This window comes from Lissotriton helveticus, chromosome 9 (genome assembly GCF_964261635.1).
Source record: "Lissotriton helveticus chromosome 9, aLisHel1.1, whole genome shotgun sequence".
Classification (NCBI taxonomy): Eukaryota; Metazoa; Chordata; class Amphibia; order Caudata; family Salamandridae; genus Lissotriton; species Lissotriton helveticus.
This window is the reverse complement of record NC_136070.1, coordinates 1,266,547,531-1,266,566,689: the sequence shown is the minus strand read 5'-3', so window position 1 is coordinate 1,266,566,689 and position 19,159 is coordinate 1,266,547,531. Positions and strand designations below refer to the sequence as shown.

At 46.8% G+C, this 19,159-nt stretch overlaps 1 protein-coding gene across 1 annotated transcript in view; it reads left to right on the top strand.

Moving 5' to 3' along the window:
* Positions 1 to 242: 242 nt before the first annotated feature.
* Positions 243 to 19,159, top strand: part of LOC144782452 (laminin subunit beta-1-like) — a 385,361-nt gene continuing 366,444 nt past the window's right edge. The window contains exon 1 of the mRNA XM_078661828.1: positions 243 to 811. The gene's annotated coding sequence lies outside the window, so the exon portion shown is untranslated. The remainder of the gene's footprint in view (positions 812 to 19,159) is intronic.

Below are 19,159 nucleotides of genomic sequence, written 5' to 3'. Positions count from 1 at the left end.
TTTTCATGTCTGATTCTGCCACTCTGGTGCCAGCAGCACCAGCTCTGGGTCTTTGGTGAAACCTGACCGGCATCGGGCGGCGGGCCGAGGGGGCACGGACACAGTATACCTGTGTGCATGAATGTACCTGAGTGTGCACAGAGGGCGAGGCAGGACCCTCCCACCCTGGCACCGCTCCTGAGGCCTCGGGAGGAGGAGGAGGGTGGGCGAGGGTGAGGTGGAGGGCGGGAGGTGGAAAGAGTGAGAAACTGAGAGGAGGAGGCTGGGGTAGGGCGAGTGACAGGAGAGGGAGCTGGCACTCCCGAAGGAGGGCACTGAACGGGCGGGGATGAAAGGAGGCGCACTGGACATTCACTGCTGAAGGAAGGATGAAAGGAGGCGCACTGGACGCTCACTGCTGAAGGAAGGAGGAGGGGTGAATGGGCCGAGGTTAAGTGACAGGATAATCCCCCGACAGTGCAGTGCTGACAGCGAGAGTCCTCGAGAACTGCAAAAAGCCCTGGGCACGCGCTGGTGAAGGAGGGTGCCCCGACAGTGCACTTCTGAAAGTGGGAGTCCTGAAGAAGAACTGCAAAAAGGGGAGCCCTGGGCACGCGCTGCTGAAGGAGAACGCCCCGACAGTGCACTGCTGACAGCGGGGGTCCTCGTCAGTCATTGCTTTAAAGAGAGGACCTCACTGGGCAATGATGAAATGAGTAACCCTTGCTATTTAGTGGTGACAGCGGGAACCCTGGGCTGGCGCTGTTGAAAGGTGAAGCATTACTGACGCAGGTGGCCCGAGCAGTTGGACGCAAGAGCACCAGTGTGAGAGGTGAGCGGGCACTCAGCTGCCTTTACTGTTCCCCTGCGCTCCTCCTTTCACCCCCGAGGCGGTGCCATCTCTTCCGGGACACGCAGGGAGCGCCCTTTGTACCTGAGACGTTCTTGCTGCGCTCGTGTTTGCTCTCCGGGGCCCCGGCTGTTGCTGCGCTCTCCTTCCCGCTCACCTGCCTGTCATTTACATGCAGGGTGCAGTGCAAATCCGTGCGGCGCAGCTACATTCAATGCACTGCTGTTACATCTGGCGTAGGTACATGCAGTGCAGTTAAATACAGCGCAGTTACATAAGGCAAAGTTACATGCAGTGCAATGCAGTTGTAAGCAGCGCCGTTTCATGCAGCGCAGTGCAGTTACATGCAGCGCAGTAACATGCGGCGTAGTTACATTCAGTGAGACCAGTCACGTGCAGCGCAGTTACATGCAGCGCAGTTATATGTGGAGCAGTTACTTGCAGTGCAGTTACATGCAGCGCAGTGCCGTGCAGTTACATGCAGCAAAGTTACATGAAGCACAGTCACATGAAGTAGTTACATGAATCGCAGTTGCCTGCAGTGCAGTTGCATGTGGAGCACTGCAGCGCAGTTAAATGCAACGCAGTTACATGCACTGCTGTTAATTACAGTAATATGCAGCACAGTTTCATGTGACAGCTACATGCAGCGCAGTGCCGTGCAGTTACATGCAGCACAGTTACTTGCAGCACAGTTACTTGCAGTGCAGTTACATGTAGTGGAATTACTTGCAGAGCATTTGCATGCAGTACAGTTGCATGCAGTACCGTTGCATGTAGTACAGTTACAAGCAGTGCTGTTACATGCAGGGCAGTTGCATGCAGTGCAGTTACATGCAGTGCAGTTACATGCAGGGCAGTTGCATGCAGTGCAGTTACATGCAGGGCAGTCGCATGCAGTGCAGTTACATGCAGAGCAGTTGCATGCAGTGCAGTTACATGCAGAGCAGTTGCATGCAGAGCAGTTGCATGCAGTACAGTTACATGCAGAGCAGTTGCATGCAGTGCAGTAACATGCAGAGCAGTTGCATGCAGAGCAGTTGCATGCAGTGCAGTTGCATGCAGAGCAGTTGCATGCAGTGCAGTTACATGCAGAGCAGTTGCATGCAGTGCAGTTACATGCAGAGCAGTTGCATGCAGAGCAGTTGCATGCAGTGCAGTTGCACGCAGAGCAGTTGCATGCCGTGCAGTTACATGCAGAGCAGTTGCATGCAGTGCAGTAACATGCAGAGCAGTTGCATGCAGAGCAGTTTCATGCAGTGCAGTTGCATGCAGAGCAGTTGCATGCAGTGCAGTTGCATGCAGAGCAGTTGCATGCAGTGCAGTAACATGCAGAGCAGTTGCATGCAGAGCAGTTGCATGCAGTGCAGTTGCATGCAGAGCAGTTGCATGCAGAGCAGTTGCATGCAGTGCAGTTACATGCAGAGCAGTTGCATGAAGTGCAGTAACATGCAGAGCAGTTGCATGCAGAGCAGTTGCATACAGTGCAGTTACATGCAGAGCAGTTGCATGCAGTGCAGTTACATGCAGAGCAGTTGCATGCAGAGCAGTTTCATGCAGTGCAGTTGCATGCAGAGCCGTTGCATGCAGTGCAGTTGCATGCAGAGCAGTTGCATGCAGTGCAGTAACATGCAGAGCAGTTGCATGCAGAGCAGTTGCATGCAGTGCAGTTGCATGCAGAGCAGTTGCATGCAGAGCAGTTGCATGCAGTGCAGTTACATGCAGAGCAGTTGCATGAAGTGCAGTAACATGCAGAGCAGTTGCATGCAGATCAGTTGCATATAGTGCAGTTACATGCAGAGCAGTTGCATGCAGTGCAGTTACATGCAGAGCAGTTGCATGCACTGCAGTTACATGTAGCGTAAAGCCTTGGGTTGTGTGATGCTCTGTTAATATCACACCGTGAAGTTCAGGTCTGTTTTGGAAAACCTTGGGAATGCGCTGAGGTGAGTGGGCAGGAGACGGGCAGGCAGAAAGACAGACGGGCACAGGAAGAGAGCCAGGGTAGAGATCAGGTGGGCAGGTGGGCAAAGGAAGGAAGTTATGCCAGTGTAGAAGTGGGCAGAGGGCACATTCGGTGCGCAAGTAGGCGGTGGGAATGGATTGGGTGCATGACTAAGGGCCATATGTATCATGCCCAAATCGTTTGTGAACGCATTTTCGCAAAATGGTATGTATCACCCAAATCTGCATGCAAAATAAGGAATCGCAAAATTTGCGATTCCTTATTTTGCGATTACATTTAAGGAATCGCTAATTTTGCGATTCCTTAAATGCAATGTAAGAAGCCAAAAAAAATTGCTAAATGGCCTTAAGGAATCGCAAATTACCACCAACTTCTAGTTGGTGGTAAGTTGCGAATTCCTTAAAAAATGCAAATTTTTGCATTTTTCAAAATGCCATGTGACGCACATACATGTCCTTAGGGCATGCATGTGCGCCACATGTGCACACATGCATATTTCAGGGGTGCAACAGGGTGTCCTTTGGACACCCCTGCACCCTTGAAATTATTCTCAATTTGCGATTAGCAAATTGCGAATCGCAAATTGAGAATAACTTCTCATTCATTCCTATGGGCCTCCTGGCCCATAGAAATGAATGGGAAAGTATTCCTTAATTGCGATTCTCAATTTGCTAATCGCAAATTGAGAATAATTTCAAGGGTGCAGGGGTGTCCAAAGGAATTAAGGAATATCAAGAAATCGCTAAAAAATTGCAATTTTCTTGATACATACCAATTAGCGATTCTGAAATAGCGATTTCTTAAAGATCGCTCTTACAGAATCGCTAATTGGTGCCTTGATACATATGGCCCTAAGTAATGGTTGAATGAATAGTTGCCAATGCGAGGAGCTGCACGGGTGAGGGTGAACAGGGGGGTCGGTGGCGCTAGTGAGCTAAGCTGGGGAGTGGGAGACTCCAGGCATGGGCTGGTCAGGCTGTTTGTACATTGCGGTGAGCAAGCCAGCATAGGGACAGCCGGGCCATGGGTCTGGCCAGCATAGGGACAGCCGGGCCATGGGTCTGGCCAGCATAGGGACAGCCGGGCCATGGGTCTGGCCAGCATAGGGACAGCCGGGCCATGGGTCTGGCCAGCATAGGGACAGCCGGGCCATGGGTCTGGCCAGCATAGGGACAGCCGGGCCAGGGGTCTGGCCAGCATAGGGACAGTCGGGCCATGGGTCTGGCCAGTATAGGGACAGCTGGGCCAGGGGTCTGGCCAGCATAGGGACAGCCGGGACATGGGTCTGGCCAGCATAGGGACATCCGGGTCAGGGGTCTGGCCAGCATAGGAAGAGCCAGGCCATGGGTAAGCCCAGGTGGCATACTCTGGTCAGCCAGTGCCGTTTGCGTAGTTTTACCAGCTCCGCGCTCTGTTGGGAACGCGGAGTTGAGGCAAAATTCCGACTCCGTGGCGGAGTACGCCCCTTAGCCCCAGCGCCACGGCCCCAAAAAAAGAAAAAAAAACACTTACCTGCTCTCTGGCGTCTGCTGGCCGCCCTCCTCCTCGCTGTGGTGTCTCTCCTCCTCGCCGCCGTCCTCGGGCCCGCTTCACAGAACTAACTTAAGACAAAATCCTAAACTTACTACCATTATGGTATTCACAGAAGGTACTTACTCATTTCGGTATTCACAGAAGGCATTTAGGAGTCCTAACTTTACTACTCCTAAACTGAGAAAAAACCTAACTTTACGACTTTCGGTATTCTCAGAAGGCATTTAGGACTCCTACAGTTAGGACTCCTAACTTCTGTGAATACCGAAATGAGTAAATGCCTTCTGTGAATACCAAAAGTAGTAAGTTTAGGATTTTGTCTTAAGTTAGTTCTGGGAATCGAGCCGCATGTCCTCGCTGAAAACCCCTACATTTTACAGCTTGTGTGGACTGTGCATTCGCAGTGCACGCAAGACGTAAAACGTAGGGGTTTGTGACCGGCAACGAGAAGGAGGACGGCGGCAAGGACGAGACTCCATGGCGAGGAGGAGGGCGGCCCGCAGACGCCAGAGAACAGGTAAGTGGGTTTATTGTCCTTTTTTTTAAATTGTCGGTGGGACTGGGGAGGAGCGGAGCGGAGTTCCCCGGAGGTTGTTTTAACTCTGTTGAACTCCGCAGAGTGCCACTCCGTGTACTCCGCCCACACTTAGTCATGGGTCTGCTAGACTTAGGGAGAGTCGGGTCATAATATGGGGTACCCATAAATCAAACACGCGGACCCACCCCCATGTACAACAATGCAACAAATGATGTACAATGATTTTAGCCAGGTTTTGTGCTACCACAGTGTGTAATGTGCCAATGGACAACATCTCATTCTCACTCCAGTTCAACTTAAAAAAACACAGGGGCAAATTTATCAAAGGTTTGTGTCACGTTTGCACCTTGCAATGTGGTACACATGCGACGCAAACCCAAAATGCAATCTATCAGGCCGCGCAAGGCCACTTTGCGTGCCCCTGAGCGGCTTGATACATCAGACGTAACGCAACGCAGCTCAAATCGCTGCGTTGTATTACTCTGCCGCAGGGTGGCGTTCCATGGGAGTTGCATTGGTGTTCCCACGCATTAGGCCTCCCCCGCTCTTACCTGCGGCCTCCGCGGAGCGGCAAACGCAGGAATAGCCAGCACCCCCGCTCTTACCTGCAGCCGCCGGATGGCGAAAGCAGAGACCACCCCGGGTGGCAAAGGGTCTTGCTATGCCACTGCTTCACAGCGCAAGGCCTTTACCACACAATGCCTTTACAATACATGACACAACCATGCATATGTCTTTACCACGCAAATGTCTTTACTATGCTTGGTAAGTATTTTTAAGGGTGGTAAGGGTATTTTAAGGGTTTAGGGGTGGATAAGGGTATAGGGCCATAAGGCTATTTTGGGGGTTTGAGGGTTGGTAAAGGTATATGGTGGTAAGGGTATTTTTAGGGTGTATGGGTGGGTAGCGGTATAGGGAGGTTAGGGTATCTTTATGGCTGGGGTGACTATGGGTTTAGGGTGGTAAGGGTATATTTAGGGCTTAAGATCGGTAGATGTATAGGGTGGTAAGGTTAATTAACAAAAAGGGGGGTGAAGGTATCCATTGTAAAGGTATATGCGTTGTAATGGTATTGTGGTAAAGGCATACAGGTAAAGGCATGCATTTTAAAGTCATACAACCATCGACAGTCAATGTATGAAAGCATCAATTAATATAAAGTTCAAACCAAATCAAATTTATAAAAGAAGAGGACGAACTGACATAGAGTTGCCTCAAAAGGGAAAGGTTTAGAAAATCAGTTCTCCCATAAACAGAGTACCAAACTCTGCACTAAGCAGTCTCGAAAGTGCACAAAACATTTCTGAACAGAAATCTACCCTGCTCTAGGTTAATTGACACAATGCTAGCATTTGCTACACTTACACATAGTTGCCATAAGTGGGAGTCACGTCGCAAGTGTGACGCAGCTCCAGCAAGGCTCGTGGGCACCCTATGCCTAACATGCTGAGTCACTCCTTACGCCTGCTTCAAGCAGGTGCAGTGTTTTGACGCAGCATGGCTGTAAAAGTGGCTCCGTGAAATCTTTTAAATTTCACTGCGTCACTTTTACGAGGCGTACCTGCGGGGGAACGGCCACCCTGCGCCGGAATGCCCAGATGAAACCTGACGCAGGTTTCATGTGGCGCAGGGCTTTACAATATGACGCATCTCTCTAGATGCGTCACGTTGTAAATATGGTGCAACATGGCGCATGGTTTACGCCGCCGCTGCGTCACAGAAGTGACGCAACGGCGGCGTAAATGTGTCTCAAGTGGCTTGTAAATCTGGCCCTTAGTTTCCTAATTTCGACATCAGCTTCACCCAGAAATAAAAGTTCACATGTGATGTAGCAAGATGGCAACCAGCATAGCCATGTTAAAATGCGGGCCTAGGTTAGCAATGGTCAATCGCAAAGTGAACCATATCCAGTTAATAACATTTGCGTGTCTACATGTTAATGTCGATTGAATGCAATACCTTTGATAGAGCGCGCAGGTCACCCGGCCCACAAATCTACCATATACGCATTGGGCCCATAAATTCAATCTTCTAATATTTATCAATTGGGTAACCTTACACTCTACTACCAGTATCCCAGTTCCTTCCTATTGTATTTCCAATGTACCCGACTTACCACTCCACTGTTACGGGTACCTATGATCACAATGGATCAGGGAGCTAGCTGTGAAAATAAGTAAGCAAAACAAAAACACCATATACAGTTGAATAATGTTTTTGTACTCTTAAATAACCACAAACTCGGGAAGTTTTCAAGACCTTTATCTAATCATTATTATCTTCTAGTGTCATGAGCCAAAGGTTCACCCCAATCAAACTATCTATCACGAGAATCATAACAATTGTATAACTATGTATGAGAGTAAGAAACATTTAGAATCATGAAAAATAAAGGAAGGGAAAATAAGGAACACGCTATTTTAGATAAACAGAACTTCACTAAAGGCGGGTAAAGAAAGGGAACATACTAATCAAAGTAGACTTTCGAAACTCACTAACGATTCAGAGGAAATGAGACTCAGACTATTTGATTTATCCAGATATGCTTATTCTCTATAGGAAGGGTAAGAATGGAACAACCATATATGCAAACAGTTTTAGCATTTACTAAAGGTAGGTAAAAAGTGGAACATGCTAATAAACAACAAAACATGAAAAGTCTTTATTTAAGGAGAAAAGGTTAAATGACATATGTAAATGAATACTTCGTTCAAGACAATAGGAAAGAGTTTAGAATGACGGACACCCACATGGATTATATTTACCTAGGACAGATTGAAGAACTAACCCTGGCCACGGGTCAGTTGGGAAAAACGGGGACAGGACCCTCAAGGACTTAGGTTGCCGGTAGGCGAACAGGTACGACTCATGGACAGTCAGGACAGGATAACCCCAGGATTTGGATCAGGACCGGATTCGTCTAAGGGTACGACCAACACCTGCAGCTTCGGATGCAACGCCTGCGCTACTCCCTCTCAGCAAGGAATCTGTCAATAACCCCGATTGGGTTCTCGAATTTCCCAGCAAAGTGCTTCGCCAGCACTTAAGGTTTCCAAACCCCGATTGAGTTTGTGGAAATTACGGACAGAGTGCTCCGCAGCTCTCTGTATCAATCACCTATAGAGTTTGTTGGGTCAGTGACAGGTCAGCTATTCGGACAAGTCGGACAAATTCTCTAGCTAAACCTAGGCTAGTTATACTGTTTTCGGGTCAGTGTACCACCCACTAATGTTGCAAGTGAAAGGGTCCCCAAGTTCTGATTGGATAAAGGAGGGGATTAGGTCACCATTTACCTAAGATCTTGACTTTCCCAGACTTAATATTCAGTTCTCGTACCCACCCCTTAAGTTCTAGCTTCCCATTAATTGTGGGTTTCTGAAGCGCTAGAATCGATTCCTGAAGGGGTATCTCTGCGCTGTAGACCGCGGGGGAACCCGCCCTGGCTTTCCCTGTGAGATGGTCCCTACTGGGTATCTCCAAGGTGAAACCAGGCATCCCCGGCGTATGTGGGGGGCCGTTGTGGAGATGAGGCAAGCTAATGCCCAAGTTGCCGAGTGTAACCCCTGGTTTGAGTAGGCACCGAGGCAAGAATTGTCGAGTCCGCTGACCCTGGTCCACGACCCTGCCGCGTCGGGAATTGAACCCTGGTCCCGGGCCGTCCTCTGCTTCCGGGTCTGCCGCCTCTAACCAGTGAGCCACACCACTCCATCTACACTAGATTTACAGAATACAATAGAGTATACAGTAGTGAAATACAATTGTAACAGTTTTAGGTACAAGTCGGCTTCTGCAGTCTGGTCACAGTTCACGTTCCCAGGAGCATCTTGGCTTTGGCTGCCAGCTGGCTGGGCTCCACTGCATCATGAGGTTCTTTCCCTCATCACGTAACGAGTACCAGAAAGGCTTTTCAAGATGGAGTCACGAGTGTTCCCCAGGCCCCAAAGAATGCAGTACATGAAAAGTTAGCGAAAACAATTTAGAAATACAGAAAAAAGGAATACACTGTATACCAGGAATAGCTACACTATACCCCTTACTTTATAATACCTATAGCATTAGGATAAGTGTGGAACGAACGACTTTGCGAAAGCAGCTTTGCAAGCACGGAGCATATGAGAAAACAAAGCGGCCATTTTAGCAGTATTGCGCATGAGCAAACATTTCCCACCAGAACTGCAAGTGCGTCACATCACGTGATTATGACCGACGCATGCGCAGACTAAATTCCCGCGAAGCAGCGGCCATTTTAGTGGCAAGCCATAGGCAAGCGTCACTGGGACACCCCGTGTAGTGTAAAATGTGCAATATTAGTAAGACAAACATATTGATTAGACTATTAACATTATTCGAGGTTCATGAGTACAAGGAAGTCGCGTAACGTGCGAATCCTTGCTCCATCACCTTTACATTGGAAAACTCCCTTCTAGTTACAAGTAGCAGGGACAGTCTCTGCCGAGACATTCCTTAAATCTCCATTGCAATAAATTCTCTAATCAGATCTTCTCTGTAGCATTGCCTTTACTATGGAATCCTCTGCCTTTCCAAGTTCCTACCTTGACTTCTTGATTCTCCTCTCACATGTCTCTGTAATACCTGATTCTTTTAAATTATCTTTTAACTTATATTCAGTAGAACAGTAGAATGTGTGAAACAATAATTTGTCTAAATTTGTTAAGTTTTATTTTTATGGTAATTTTATTTTTGTAGTCTATGTTTTAAGTTTACATAAGGTTGAGTTTTGTTTGGTTATATTTCTAATCATCCTGCACAGCAATGGGGTATTGCCCATCGTGATGGGGTAATGTTTGAAGGGGAGAATAACTCTTAATGTGTTACGATCCTAAACTTGATGTTTTGCAAAAGAAATCACAGCTGGGCCCACTCAAAACAGTGCATTCTGGTACTTGTAGTGTAGAAGTGTCAAGCTACAAATACTATAATTCACCAACAGTGAACTCCTACAGTCCTATCTCACCCAGGGGCACATTATCAAACCCATTATCGCCGCTTTAGCGGCCGTTTTTGGCCGAAAAAGCGGCGATAATATTATCGCAGCATTATCAAGGACAAGCTAACAGGCTTTAGCGCGTGTTTCCTTGTGCTAGCACCCGTTGTACTAACGCCTTGCATCGCATCGCTAATGAGATGCAAAGTAGGCGTTCCTCACATAACTTCATGGGAATACATCTCTAACGCAGCTTCGCGATATTTACAATGATGCCCAGACCCGGGTAGCGACAATTAAAATCGCGCTAAGCCCCCATTAACGCTGGAATCTAACGTCTGCAAAATTCCTGACTTAGCTATATTATCCTATGGGAGGTGGATTGTCTGGCTAAGTGCACCATGTCCTATTATCAAGGATTTACCTATCGCTGTGTTTTTATCGCTGGATTTCATGCGATATTCCCGCATTTCCTCGCAATCGCAGGATTTATTATCACCTTGGAGATAAGCTTTGATAATAATGCGCTATCTCGGCGATAAAATCCAGCGATAAGAAAAACTGCGCTAAACGCGCTTAGCGATAATCATCGCTGTGTGTTGATAATATGCCCCCCAGAGTGTTGCCCAGTGCAGTCCCTTCTGTGCTGCCCTACTCTGTGATACTTCAGTCCTTTTTGACATTTCCTAGCTCTATCAAAAATCTCTTGACGTATTCGCATGGCCTCAGCACACAGCGCTATATTGAATTTATAATGTACCCAGTGAGGCAGTAAAAAAGAGACGTCTGCAGGTCTTTGATAGGAAACCTGTGACATATCACTACCGGCACCATGGCCCAAATGTGATAGATAAATAGACACATATAAAGAGACAGCCTGTGATAATCGGTCAATTTTCTCCAAAAGAACCGGTTCCGAAGCTTGACCTTAGCTAACAAATATTCCTGCAAAGGTATGTTGCACACCGTGGGTGATCGCAAATTGTTGCATGTCTTCAACTATTTTTTTCCTGTCTCAAACTAGGTTTGATCCTTAAATATGGTTGTTTTAAGTCTGGATACAGGCAGCTTTAAGATACTAATTCATTAATTCTTCAAAGACGTACAAGATGAAGTTTAGACAGTGGGCTCTGGGTCCACTCCAGCCAGCCATTGGTTTTCATGTTTTTCATGGTTTTGAATGACTTTGGTTGGATAGAAATGAACGCCATAGTTTTTATGTCTCGCATGAGCCAGCGCATGCGCAGCCCTGCGTGACTTTTAGTGTGTGGGCTTTTAAAAGTCCTACCACAGCTTTTTGGCTGGCATAGAGCATGCGCTACGCGCACAATGACGAGCAGAGGCGCCATCTGGCTTTCCTCTCTCGTCATGGTGCTCGCACATCGCACACCACTCGTCAGCCTGCTTTCACTTTTGCCATCGCAATTTTTCCGCCGCACGCTCGCACCACTCACACGAACCACTCGCGTGTTTTAAAAAAAAAAATCTTTTAGCGGGTGCGCACAAACAACTCCCGGGCATTGTTCCTCCCTTGATCACTTTCACTTTCGTGGCCGCGTCACTTTCACGGCCGCGCGGTCAATGTTGTTTCTACATGCTTGTTCTGAAAAGAAATCGATATGGCTGATGTGTGAGTCGCACAACGCACAGTTCTTGCATGCTCTGCCCAAGTGAGCAGCAGAGCCAGCCTACCTCACGTTGTCTGAATGTCCTCTTGATGCTGTGTGTGCACGCGAGTCTCGGAGCCAGCCTACTTCGCGCTGCCTGGACGCCCTCGTGATGCTCGGCGCGCAGTGCTCTCAATTGGACCGGCTGCCCTCGTACAGCGTGAATGCCCTGCTGGAGATCACGATACACCCAATAACTCCTACTGCAACACTCGGCACTTATGAGGTAACACTGATTTAATCCAATTGAGGCAATCGTTGTGGTATGCGCCAGCTTGTAGAAGTCGTTCTCAATAGGATCCAAGGGACACACTTAATCCAAAGGTGGCAAACGGGAATCAATTTGTAGAATTGTCCATAAATAGTCGTTCTCGTAGGTTCAACTCCATCCGCTCCTCAACTCCTCATCGTCATTGTTGTGAAGGATCACTGTGCAACTGTAACTTGAAGTTCCTTTATTGTAGTTGTTGAGGAGCATGGATAAACACATAAGCACACACAGTGAGTAGGCTGGCAGTCACGAATTACCTTGATCATGTTTACAGAGACCGTAACATTTGTAGAAGAGCCCCAGAAAAAAAAGAATGCAATTCCAGGTTCTCATTGCAACATAACTGTTCAGCTCATAGGGTTCACAGAAGACCATCGCTCCGGACGACTAACCACATTTGTATGTTAAAAATATGTATTTATCTAAAGTAAAACTTACCCCAAGCTCTAAGGAGTATGCAGATGTGTTTCATGGCACAGCTTTGAGCTTCAGTAGGATGGTTTGGTCTGCAGAAGGTCTTAGTTCATCTGTTGCATTTACCGTGTGAGTCATACTGCTTAGTGCAGCTTCCGCTTTTTAAATGGGGGTACGCCAGTTTTTTTTCTTTGCAGTTTTATATAGCGCAAACCCAAACGGAAGGTATAGGGGTGCTTTACATGAGTACAAGTTACACCAAACAAGGACACATTCATGTTTAGTAGGCACAGGAAGATTACGTGATTTGTCTAGAATCACAGGAAGCTAGCCGACGCCAAGACTCGAACCTGGTTCCAAAGCTCCAAATTCGGCAGCTCTGGCATATTGAAATGTGTCACCTTGAACGATAATAATGAATCTGTATAATATCAAGAAGCGGCAATGAGAAACTAGCTTAATTTAAAGATGGGCTGACGCCACTACCAAGAACGCGTTCTATTTTTCTTAATCTTTAATTGCAGGTCTGGCTCGATAATGCCACTGTGTCTGTGCCTTTACTGGTCAACAGTGAAAAAAAAACTTTTAAGAAGAAGTCGCGAGTCAGGGGATTTGCTTCAACCAAAATTACTGAGACCCCATCCTGCCCTCTCAATTCTGCCCCCCCCTCCAGGAGGCCTACGCGGCCTTCCGCTGGCCAATTGCATTGCAGCAGGCAGTGTCACTTGTCCTGGTTCCTTATTTCCTGTTGATCTCCACCGGCAGGTTCCTTGGCTCCTCAACGGCCACTGCCTACTGCCGTCGGAACCCAGCACACTCATTTGCCAACCCAGGCCACTTCCATTCGGTCACAGGCTCGAGTCGGGGTACCACACGGGTGGACAGCATCCCTCCACTTATTTTACCGGGTGGACACCATCCCCCCTGCCAAACAGCTGGACTTCACTGTTTGGCCTCTCTGGGACGAGATCGGATCTCACTCAGCACGCTGCTCACGCGCTGGCTTCTCAGATGCAATCGCATCTAAGGGGTGAGCGAGGGGAGGTAATGAGCCCGATGGTGCAAGCCACCTTTCGTGATGCCACTTCCGGTGACTGCAAACACAACAGTGATGGACAGAATGTGGATCAATGTCACACATTCACCCCAGTCCAAAGATCTGGGCCCAAATCCATCTTTTTTCCACTCCACACCACCCTGGGTTAGACAATGGCGATATGCAAATCAGCGCTGACCCTGTGCCCCATGGGAACAGTCCAGTCCAAACTACAGAAGCCATGTCCTTCCCAGAATGGAATCAAGCATCCGAGGACCGGCCCGGTTTCGAGGTAACACCTCTCATCAGCCCGGCTAGCTTGACTCCAGTGGTGTGGAGTGCCTGGGACTCACGTCTGAGCATCCCCAGTACACTTAGAGCGGTACCTGCAAACACAACAGTGATGGACAGAATGTGGATCAATGTCACACATTCACCCCAGTCCAAAGATCTGGGCCCAAATCCATCGTTTTTCCACTCCACACCACCCTGGGTTAGACAATGGCGATATGCAAATCAGCGCTGACCCTGTGCCCCATGGGAACAGTCCAGTCCCAACTACAGAAGCCATGTCCTTCCCAGAACGGAAACAAGCATCCCCCCTGCCAAACAGCTGGACTTCACTGTTTGGCCTCTCTGGGACGAGATCGGATCTCACTCAGCACGCTGCTCACGCGCTGGCTTCTCAGATGCAATCGCATCTAAGGGGTGAGCGAGGGGAGGTAATGAGCCCGATGGTGCAAGCCACCTTTCGTGATGCCACTTCCGGTTACAGCGTCCCCCCACTTCTTTTTTTTAGTACTTGTGCCCTGCTCACACCCTACCTGCTACTGCTCTCCTGGGCCTTGTTTGGCAGTCACTGTTCATCCCCCTCAAGGCCTTGTTTACCGACCGCAGCCTGCCACAAGCCCCAACTAGGCCCAAAGCCCCAAGTAGCTGGAACCACTGTCCGAGCCTTTTGCCAGAGGAGACAGTGTTATTCGCTAATCACCCTGGCATTGCTGACATGCGTACTTAATAGATTTATAGGGGCTTATTTACAAGCACCCTGCACCACCAGTGCGTCACTTTTTCCCATATTAAAAGTGTCAAGCCTCTTGCACCACCGGTGAATCACTTTTTCCCATAATAAAAGTGACGTCCTAGAAGTGACACAGTGAAATCTCATAGATTTCACTGCGTCACTTCTACGAGGCTTACTTGCATCAGAACCCCCCCTTGCATACATTATACCTGGCACAGGTATAATGTAGCGCAGGGGTTTACAAAGTGACGCATCTACCTAGATGCGCTACTTTGTAAATATGTCGCACCATAGTGCATTTTTTACCGCTTGTGTGTCACAAAAAGTGATGCACCGGCGGCGCAAAAGTGACGCAAGGGCTCATAAAAAAGCCCCATAGGTTTTATTAAAAATGCACACAAAAAAATACCATCTTTTGGTGAAAAGTATCTACAATGCTGTATATTACTGTGAGTACTTTTTAAGTTATCGAGTTACAGTGCAAATGTCATCTTCTGACTCCTTTACATAAGATGCTTTTGTTCTGTTCTGGATACTGTTTAGCAAATTATCCCTACTCGTGACTAACATGAACATAGAGGTAATCCCATGGACACTTACCTCGCTGCACTGCTTTCAGCTATTTTCTTTAAATGTGGGACAATCCCAGTTGCTTCGCAGTCAGCGGACCAAAAATATGAATTTATAGAAAACTATGAGGATACTCACTTTTTATATCGTTAAATGGTTCAAACGTGTGAAACATCAAAGCTGGTTTTATTTTTGCCCTCATGGGATATTATATTTGATCAATATTATTTTTATGGGTTACATCAAATTTTGGGGGGGATAAAAATCACAAAATTGTGTACTTTTGTCCTTTTGCACACGCAACATTAGTTTAAAAAAATTCTTTCCTACCAGGCATTCTTTTTATCCTCTACTTTCAACTAACTTCTCATATATATCTATTATTACGTCAAATTTTCAGAAAATTACATGAATTTACACATAATTATTTCAATATTTTAGAGTATATTACTTCCTTGTGTGAATTTTGCTGCAAACAATGGTCACTCTCTTTCTGGTTGTTTGTGTTGTTCCTGCACTACCACGTTATATTTTTACTGCGAACAGTGGCGTAATTACGCGATTCGCATAATGTCGAGAATTTCACGTAACAATTTAAAGTGTGCCTGGGCCAAGTCACCCGCTCATTATTGTTCAATCAGGGATGTACAAAAAATGTAGCAAGAAGTATTCCCAAAATGATCTCACATATATTGACAAACATTTCCACACATACTAGAAAAGTCAAGTTTGCCGCAACACGACCAGCCACTTGTCTGGACCTTACACACAACCGCACCAATACCTTGCTCCATACGAGATTGTGTAACCACACACCTCTCTAGCACACTTTTTCTGGTTCAGAACAATCATAAACAATCCTAAAATGCCATTTTGTAAATTTCATGTGTGCTGCTAAACTAATTGCACTAGCATTCTGTAGCATGATTAATAACATATCATAACACCATGTCGGGGGCATGCTATGGTTGGTGGTAAAAATAGGCCCCAGGGTTTCCACAACTGGGTGTGCTCAGCGTGAGACCCCATGTGCACCGCACCCAATGTCCCCCCCACCCCCGGACAACACAGCCCACCTGTTGACCCCTCATAGCGTTGTCTTGCAGAATTTCCATTGCTTCCCATAAAGGGCTACCCTATACAGGTAGCACCGCATTCAGAAGCCTCCCCTTTTGTAGTTAATAACGCCCCAGAAAGCTGATATCCTGTTGTGTGACAACCCTGATCAATAAACCATTGTCTGGGTAATTAGGTCGATAATAAAAGCTCAACCTCTCGCAATTATAGTGGTAAATTATATGTCTTGTAGGCGCTGGGATACAGGGTCCCAGGAGCAGGAAAGAAGGTCTTGCGACCCAAGGTTCGCATATGAATAAATGGAAGATCGTTCACTCTCGCGAGATTTGAGGCAGGTGCTTGAAGCGCGGGAAGTTTCTGGACTGAAAGTAATGGGCCAGTAGTTGTAGCTCAGAGTGAATGCAGCAGTCCTGTGGAAATCAGAATGAAATGAATCTGAGGCCAGCCCTCTGTAGTGAAATGTCACACATCAGAGCACGGGCGGGCCAGCTACTGGGAGAGTCCTAAGAAACCAGGGGCCGTATTATCAAGAACGGCGATAACATTATCGCCGCTTTAGCGGCAGGAAACTGCAGCTAAATCAGCGATAAGGGGCTTGATAATATGCTCTTGAGAATTCCCATAGAAGCCCAGGTTCTGGTGTGAAGGACATCTAACCTGGGCTTCTATGGGAATTCTCTAGGGCATATTATCAAGCCCCTTATCGCCGCTTTAGCGGCAATTTTCTGCCGCTAAAGCGGCGATAATGTTATAGCCGTTCTTGATAATATGGCCCCAGAAACGGTGAAACTCAGGATGGAGTGGTGTAGTAGGGTGAGTGGTAGGCAAATGACACTTCCCCGGCTCTTTCTACCCAAGAGAGCAGTATACCGGCAAGCATGGAAGGTTCTAGGTGGGACATTTACCCACTAAGATTAATTAGCATGTTACAGTGACCTTCAAAAGGGCCTTTCTTTGCGGAATCCCACAAACACCTAGGGGCCGATTCACAGAACTAATCTGAGACAAAATCCTAAACTTACTACTTTTGGTATTGACAGAAGGCATTTAGTAGTCTTAAATTAGGATTTTGTCATAAATTAGGATTTTGTCTTAAATTAAATTTAAGTTAAACTTAAGTTTGTCTTAAGACAAAATCCAAACTTAAGACAAAATACTAATTTAAGACTACTAAATGCCTTCTGTGAATGTCAAAAGTAGTACGTTTAGGATTGTGTCTCAGATTAATTCTGTAAATCGGCCCCCTAGACCACAAAATGACTCGCGATGGTTGAGTTAGTTATCTCTGCTCCAGAATCCTCACATGGCACCCCGCTGACTTGACCAGTGCTCTCTTTTAAAAAAAAAATATTTTTATTGATACATTTTCCGAGAATACACAACTTTGCAGTGCAAATGAAGAGCATCGTGAGGCAACAAGCACAGAGAATCAAATCATTACAGATACAGTGACAGATTAATGCTGACATGTTTAACTTCAGATGGTTTAACTTATTTAATGTAGGTTTCCACTATAAATCTGGGGAACCGTGCTCTCTTGAACGTTCAATTACGCGAGGGTGAAAAAGATCTCAAAAAAGTTTATGTGCAATTATTTTACTGAAAAAAAAATAAATTGCTCAAAATAACTTTTGGATTATTGCAAGATTTGTTTCACAAATCATGTAAAAAAAAGAATCAATTTTATGAAGGAAACCCTTCACAGCTTTCCAAATACCTCATCAGCATCTTCTTTGACAGAGTAGCTGGGTTTATCAGCTGGTTCAGGTTTGCGGCTTCACTCACACTGTAGGGATCATCCTTAATGTGAAATGACCAAATTCTCGCATCAGCACCCAAATTATACGCTCATCCGCAACCAGTATTGGCAAGAGGATGGGACCATGCCCTGGCACCCTGATGCTGTTGAGCAAATTCAATAATAATAAAGTAAGCAAATGATAAATCTATTTAGGCAAAACAAAAACACTTTTTACAATAAACGTAAATGACGGCGCGGCGGGTGTGAAAGAAAAACTTGCTCGATGCTCTCTCATGAGTAATACACACCTGTGACAATAGTGATCAGAATGCATATCTAAAAACAAGAATAGCATGATCCGTTAGTCAATTATAACCAATGTGGACGGGTCCACTTTTCAAGTTGACGTTTCCACCCAAAAAACAATACCGGGAAGTTCTGCCGCAGGAGCTGATACCATTTACCCTACCACAAGGACTCATCGCTGGGTCACAATCCTGAGAGCCTCTCGCTGGGAATCTGAACTGTAAGTCATTGGGTACTGGTTGAGGGGGGTAAACCCCTACTCAAGCACAACCACAATCCTTATCTGGGAGAAGTCACAAGCAAAACCCTACATTAACCTGTGCTCACCCTCTGGTAGCTTGTCACAGAGCAGGCAGGCTTAACTTAGAGGCAATGTGTAAAGTATTTGTGCAACACTTCAAACAGTTATAAAATGAAAACACACCACAAAGGATCCCCGAACAAATTAGAAATATAGAGTAGATTTAAATAAATAAAGCAAGATCAGGATGACCACAATCCAATCAGTAGATTCGGAGATATGCCATTGTAAAGATTTCAATGAAAATTGCACCAAAAAGCCCAAAGTGCCACCCACAGGTGTCTGGTTGTGCAAGATTAGGATTAGGAGAAAGTCAAAAGTTCAGGCCGACCATGATGGACTGCGTGTCAGATACAGAGACCAGGTTGGTCCTGCTGCAAGTTACCATCCTAGTCTAGGGTAAAGAGTCCCGTTTGTGGAGGAGGGAGCCACGAGGAGCTGAGGAGCGTTGTGGACGGTAGCCGATGTAGCGCGAAAGCAGGCCTGGCATTGTGGATGTGTGTCACATTAGCATGAAGATCCCTTTGTGGTCGCAAACGGTCTGGCAAGTGCTTTGAGATGACACTTGCAGCGAGCGGACGATGCAGTAGCATGAAGGGTCGGGTTGATGGAACTTCAAGTTGGTAGGCAGTGCAGGCAACAAGGTTTTGATGCAAGGAGCCCATTCATGGTCAAGCAGAGCCCAAAAATTTCAATTCAGCCTCTCCGAGGCCACACCAAGGGTCCAGGACCGCAATCCAGCAAGGTAACAGTACAGCAAGGCAGTAGTCCAGTAAGGCCGCAGATCAGCAGAGAGGCAATCCTTTTAGCAGCACACCAGTCCTTCTTACTTGCAGAGTCTCCACAGTTCCAGAAGTGTACCGAAGGGTTGATGTCTAGTTGCCAATATTTATATCTCGTTCTTTCTTTGAAGTGGGAGAAGCTTCCAGAGTTTTCCCTTT